Raw genomic sequence first — 6,609 nt, 5'->3', positions numbered from 1 at the left:
CTGCCCTCAACGAGAACAGTCAAGATCAGGGGAGACACACCTAGACAGTGACCTCTTCCCGCACGCTACCTCTACGACAACTTTTACAGAACATTAAAAAATAAGCCTGAACTGCAAGATCTGCCTTGACCTTGACTCATCTTCGAGACTGTAAACGACGCTCAAACATTTCCATTATACGCCGGGCACGGGAAGTCCTTCGAAGCTTTGCCACCTACTTCCACAACTGGTCCCCAGAGCCCTCGAGACCCGTATCTAGAGTAAAACTAGGACCATCAACGCACGGAACTCGCAGCTACTTTGCCTGACCTCTGAACCTCTCCGCTCTATCTCGCAAGCAATAGCCAAACGACCCTTCCCCCCAGATCCACAACAAGGAGTTTTGACAGAAAAAAAGGGGGATCCACACGCGGTTCCGTTTTGAACGCTGCTCTGCGCTTTGGGGGACCAGAAACTCTGTTCGGCTCATCTTTGAGGGCAGGACGATGGGCCACACCCACTGCAACTAACACGCAACCCCCCTTTTGAGTCAGTTTGAAGCAGAATCCATCAAGGTAAGGTACGAAAAAAGAAGTACGGGGTATTAGTATCCAGCGCGTACTAGGTTGGCGATACGATAATGGGGCTGAAATGATGCAGTTTTGACAGGAAATCGTGCGATACCGCTTTTGGTGTCGCACGTTTTTTCTTGCGATGATGATGATATTTGTTCTGGTTGATATCCACCTGACGAAGAGAGTCTCTCTTCTCTTTTTTTTCTTGCTTGGTATCAGAACAATGGTGCTTGAATCGGGGAGGTTGGCGATCACCTGGCCATATCAGCATGCGCTTAGTCGAGCTACTGAGCTATTTGCACCGAGTAAAAGAGAAAAAAAAGAAGAGTCACTCGACGGGACACGGAGGCCGAATGTCTTATGGGTGACGACATTGATTAGGTAGTAGTAGGCACGAGGATTTGCAGGGGAAGGGAGATGGAAGCAAGTGGAGAGAGAGAGAGGGTTGGGGGGGTGCGTGTTGGACCATTTTGGAGATGCCATGCCATGCCATGGTGCACCTTTCGGCAGTGAAAGCCATCCATGTCCATGATCACCTTGTGTCTTTATTTCCAAGTAAGGTACATACCTAGCATTATGCCAATCTTGCCCTGAACAAGATCAAAACGGAGCACGTTTCCATTCGGGAGAGAGACGGTTTCTAGTAGTGCCGTTCATGGGCAAACGGCAGCGATGCCGCATCGGCTCTAGCACGGCGTTTCGCCCTTTCTTGTGCACTTCCCCCCCGGAATATTCGTATGTACGATACTGTCAAGCCCTGGAATCTCCAATCTCGGGTGCGAGCGCGCGCGCAAGCGGATCGTTGGTGCTTACGGGGTTTCTGATCCAAAAATTTCTGAGATGGTCTGAGATTTTGATGCTATTCTCGGCTGCGGGATGGGCGTGAGGACAAGGCCATCGGAGAGACTATGTATGCAAAATACAATCCATCATTTCCTTTGGGTTTATTACATGTCAAGTTAGCTTATTAGTACCTTACCTAGTAGCACCTACGAAAGGTGAGGGCATCCTCTCCGTTACGGTACGGGTGATCAGCGCTGGATGGCGTCCGCTAAGAGAAGTGACTGGAATGGACAATTGCCCCGAAACAAGTCTTGCCTCAATCTTCATATCAGATGTGATATATGCGCTACTTTCCCTTTCATACATGAACGGGGGTATCAAGTACCGGCTTGTTCATGCGTGCAACAAGACAGCTGGGGCGGCAAATGCTGTGGATTCTGGGCTTATCAGTCTGTGTGGGATAACAGTGTATCATCGTGTCCGTTCACCACAATCAGGTGTACATACATGCAACAGCAAGAAGCGCGAGTACGAATGAGCATCGAATATGGAGTACTAGTAGTAGTTGTAGTACCTCAGATGATTTGGGGGGGAGGGCGTCCACAAGACCTCGTTGGTCCAGGCCTTCCAACGGTTGAGGGTTCTCGTCCTGTCTCGCCTCTCGTTGGCCAAAGGTCTGGCCTTGGCCTGCGCGTGCCTTGCATGAATTAACTCTCGTCCAGCGGGTCTCATTGGCTGGGTGGTTCTATGCAAGGCGAGATTGCCATGTGGTTTGCCTGATCTCTTCTTCTTCGTCTTCTTCTTCTGATGCTTCTTCTTGCGCGGGCGCTTCATTGCCGTCACCCCTCCCTCCCTTCACTCTTCGACTGCGGGCATTTTCACCTTTCCTTTCGTGGTGGAGAGAGGAACGAGCAAGTCTTCCTATCCTAGGTACATGCATCTTCAAGAGCAGCTGGGCGGCCAACGTTCACGAGAGCCGTGCTCGTGACTTTCTCGCGTTCCTGATCCGTGGGGCAAAAGGAAAAGGAAAAGAAAAATGAAAGGAAGGGTTCAAGCGCCAGAGAGGAGGGGGTGGGGGTTTGGGGACAGGCGAAGGGAGAAGAGAAGCCATCGTGGTCTGATAATCGCACCGAGTGACTGGAAACCGCTTCGTCACACACACGTCGCGGCCAGACACGGAGGAAAAGCCAAGTCCTCCCTTGCATGAACCATCGGAAGCCCGAAGCTATCCAGGCTTCCTGTTTTTTTTTTTTCCCTCCCCATTGTGTCTGACTCGCCCTGCATGAGCTGCAGCCGCGCTCCAAATAGTAGCAGTAGTATCTGCCGTTTAGAGAAAGAAAGAGGAGCGAGAGGAGGAAAAAGCCACGTGCGGGAGGCCTGTCAAGGTAGAATCGTGGCTGGAGGAGTTTGCGACGGCGTAAGCGGGAGGGCCAGGAACTGCCTTATCTTTCCTTTTTCCTTTCCTTCTTTTTTTCCTTTGGGGGTGTGGCACGAGAGTGTCTGTCCGTCCGAGGAGAATTGATAAACAAGAAGTTGGTGATATGTGATAGCTGCAACGTCTTTTTGGTGCTAGTAGTACTAATAGCATCGAAACGGCGCACAAGGGTGCAGATTCAGAAAAAGCAACTTCTTGTGTGCTCCAGGCTTTGCTCTGCACGATACCCCATACCCATACCCATACCCATATCCATACCCGTACCTCGCCGTTTATCCCCAGCATACTCGTACTCCGGCAGTCGAGACGCAAGGAGCAGAGGCCTCGACAGGGAGGACCAGACAGACGAGGCTTGGCCGCGTGTCTCCCGTAGGTAGTAGTATACCCAAGACCTGAAAGCCCGGAGGCTGGCCCTCAACTTCTCCCTTGTTGCATCATCCCAGAGACAGAACGGGCTGGAGCTGTGTGTTAGAATGGTCGCCGTCATGGGCTCCTTTCGGCCTGGACCCCAGGTCTAGACGGGACTCGGCCTCTTGTAAGCTCAAACCCCCCTTGGCTCTTCTGTTGGTCCGTTTGTTCAGCTGTTTCCCCCCCTTCCCATGGCAGCCTCTCTTTTCTTTCTCTTCCTTCCCCTCTCTTGTCCTTGATAGTCTAGGATTCTTTTGGAGAAGGGGTTCGAACCGCATGCTGGGATGGATGGATGGATGGATGGATTTGTGATAGATCACAATACTTCCCCGCATTCCTCTCGCGCCCAGCTCTTCTCTTGCTTCTGGACGTGCTCCGGTCGAGAATCAAGAGCCATTGGCTGTTCACTCGTCCTATCTATCTGCACGAGGCAGGGCGTGTGTGCTTCGTGTGCATTGTCACCGGCGTCTTCGCTATTGTCGTGCACATCCGTCTCCATTTCCCTACTACTACTCGTACATGTATATTGAGGAGGATGGGGGAGGTCTGTCTTCTCTTGGAAATGTGGACTTTGTTCGTCCATTGTTGTTTCTTCTTCGCCGCCTTCTATCGTCGTGTCGGCGCCCTCCCCCCCCTGTTGGAAAGCTCCAATAGTTTCGCTGCAGCCACCCCAAGAACAGTAAATACACGTTCTTGTCTGCTTGCTCCGCAAAGGACTTGTGTGGGCTCTGGGCTTTCTGCACCCCGTGTTTTTCTCTCTGCTCACCGGTTTCCTGGATCGCCGGGGTTTCAAAGACGGGGAAAAAAAAAAAAAAAAAAAAAAAAAAAAAAAAAAAAAAAGAAAAGAAAAAAGTTTGTGATGTTTTACACGGGCTTGGGGCGTCTTTCGGCGTCCATCTTTTTTCCTTCCGAACAGCAAACAAAATGGGCATGGCTTGAGACAGCGCCGAGACCAGGAGACGCCGATTACTCGGGTTTCCAATGCCCGACCGAGAAACAGAAGCCCTGAGCTCACTATTGAATACTGCTAGTAGTAGTTTGCAGAGGGAGACATGAAAGAAGGGAGAACATGTCTAACAAGCGGCGTCATGGACTTTCTGCCGCGCTTCAGCACGTTCGAGACGATTTGTTGCCCAGGGCGGGCCAGACTATGTACGGCGAGTGCTAAACTCAGCCACTGCGTCAGAGCTCATCCCTAAGTAGTTCAAGAGACGGAATTCCCCGTATTGGGGAGAAAAAAGGGCAGCGAGGCTGAGGGCCGTATGGATGTATTCTGGGATAGTAGTAGTAGTCCTAGGCTCTGCGGGCTTCGTGCCGTGCCTCCCGCCTGGCTAATGGAGAACTTGACTCTGGCTAGGTCCACTGGCTGAACCGAGTTTGTAGGGAGATATTGTCTGATATTTTTTCGCTTCTCCGTCTTCCATGGTGTTTTGAGGGGACGGGCTCGTGGTTGCCGTTTCCGATATATGAACATGCCTTTTGCTACATGTACATGCGTATTGGACGACGGGAGCAGCCGCCCAATCGTGTTGATTTTACACGTCTGCTATAATATCGTGCATATAACGAACCGTTGTTCTTGAAGGAGGGTAGTAGCAGTTCATTCTATCGTATGTCCATGTTAGGCCGTGGCAGATGGATACTTGCCCCCCTCCAAGCCCAGTCTGATCAGGGTTGTAAATTCCAATAGATTCATGAGCTGCATGAAATTGCCTCTCCATCATTACTTGGGCGAGCGAGGCTGCTTGCATCGACAAGTGCCGTCATTGGCTGGCAGACATAATTTGTGGCTTTCCATACCTCTTCTGCCTTTTTTTCTTTCAACCTGACTTCCTGTTTGGGAAGCCGTATTGAACCGACCATGTTGTTTTCTTTCCGTTTTTGCGCAATGAATGCTGGTCATGGGTGGCATCAGCAGTCCTAGCATCGTATTGCGAATCTTCAAGTTGTGGCAGAGATGCGTCATGAATATATATTGCCAGCGAGCCCGCCCCCAGGTGCCTCAACAACGCCGCGAATTTGCCTCGCAGGGCTCCCCCGGAGAATAGATCTCCGGACAACGAAAACGCAAGGGGGGCAATCGCCTTCATTTATCCCACGTCTTTCAGTTCCTCAAAGGTCGTACCGTGGCCAATCGAGGCTTCGCGCAAGAAGAACGACGTCTCCAGGGCCAGGCAGAGATGGCAAAGGGCTTACAAGCCGCGGGCCTCACTTTCGCAGTCAAGACCGCATATGGGTTGAAGCTCCGTGCCTTGTCTCTCGATTTTCGCAGGGCTCCTGGTTTTGCTTGCCAAGGTGCCAGGTGGCTAAAGCTGGGCAGGGGGGGAGGGCAGGCCTGAAATGGCAGACGAGCTACTGATTTCAAGCCGTTATTATCTGGTGCTGGCATGGGGGAGGGCGTGGCAAAACGAGGCTTGATACTTATCCGTACAAGTCGGTAGTGCTAAGACGGCGAAGAGCGGGAGGGACAGAGGTGGTGAGATGGAGATTTGGCAAGGGTCTGGCAGTCTAGAGACCTTTCAACATGGGGGGAGGGAGCTATAGCCAGCCGCAGCCAGGACTGAAGCAGACCTGAGATGGTCCCCTGTCGAGAAACAGCCTTTCGCAGGATTTGGGCGTTTGAATCAGCTTCGTACTCCGTGGCCTTGACCATCTGTCAAGCCGGTGAAAACAAGGCTGCTAGGTCGCCTTGGCCCGGCTTTGATAGGACTCATTCGTTCCCCATGTCGGATAGGACACCATGTTAGGCTGCCTTTTGAAGCCAAGTTCAAGGCTTCCGCATGACGAGGCAAACCAGGAAACCTCGAGATCCTTTCCCTTCTTTTTTTACGAAGCAGCAAACCACATGGCCTTGTTGACTGCTAGCTTCTGTTGATGTGCCTCACCTTGGCACCGCAAAGCTCGGCGTCAGTTGTCAATCCCTATCTCGGGAAAGATGGGTTGATTGCCCAAGCCGCAAGGTTATTATTTGATGTTGGGTCCGACGCTATGTATTTTGCGGCTGACTTGGGACGGGCGATCACTCACCGGCCTTTGAGAGCAGTGGATGACCCTCCCTCATTCTTTCATGTTCATACTTGTACGCTACCGCAGTTACCGTCCTTGATCAGGACCAACAACAACATACAACGACATACATACACCGAGAGCTGAACAAGATGCCAAGGCCAGCACTCTGAGCGTCACTTGCAACAGCTTTCCTGGCCCGCCGCGTCTTCCACCAGAGTGGCTGCGATTGGCTCAGCCAGAACGGATGGGGTTGGAGGGATTTGAGGCCAAGCCTTGTGTGGGATTAGGAGCCGCAGCTTTTTTATCGCCGGTTTTGATGGGATTTGATTGGTGGCGTCTGGACGGATATCGTACTCGTGCTGTTGTCGTGTCTATTGTACCACACCCTACTCTTTTCGAATTCTGCCTGTTGTTCGAACT

The sequence above is a fragment of the Trichoderma citrinoviride genome (genome assembly GCF_003025115.1).
Source record: "Trichoderma citrinoviride strain TUCIM 6016 unplaced genomic scaffold BBK36scaffold_5, whole genome shotgun sequence".
NCBI classification, from domain to species: Eukaryota; Fungi; Ascomycota; class Sordariomycetes; order Hypocreales; family Hypocreaceae; genus Trichoderma; species Trichoderma citrinoviride.
Note: the sequence above shows the minus strand (reverse complement) of the source record.